The sequence below is a fragment of the Plasmopara halstedii genome (assembly GCF_900000015.1).
Source record: "Plasmopara halstedii genome assembly, contig: Scaffold_3120, whole genome shotgun sequence".
Lineage (NCBI taxonomy): Eukaryota > Oomycota > Peronosporomycetes > Peronosporales > Peronosporaceae > Plasmopara > Plasmopara halstedii.
Genome location: NW_020190023.1, coordinates 1,117,262 through 1,117,638, shown reverse-complemented (window position 1 = coordinate 1,117,638; position 377 = coordinate 1,117,262).

Genomic DNA, 377 nt, shown 5'->3' with positions numbered 1-377 from the left:
GATTGACCTTGTATCTTCTCAGCTGAGGGGTTTGACTCAATATTGTAACAAGCCTTAGCTACATGCCCATATAAATACGATCGGTTCCGGCGCGACTGCAACATTGAGAATGCTATGTTTAATGGCCGTATTCCTGGTTTGCATGGTCAGGTAATGTTATAGTATCATTATCGATTAAGAACTATATTTACGATCTACCCAACGAATCTGTCAGGGTAAAAGCTCCAACAAAGAGGGTATTCAGGGGTTGTCGAGGTTGTCGAGGTTCTCAAATAAATACATTTCTTTCTAGGGTTTAGGGTTTAGGGTTTAGGGTTTAGAGTTTAGAGTTTAGGGTTTAGGGTTTAGAGTTTAGAGTTTAGAGTTTAGAGTTTAGA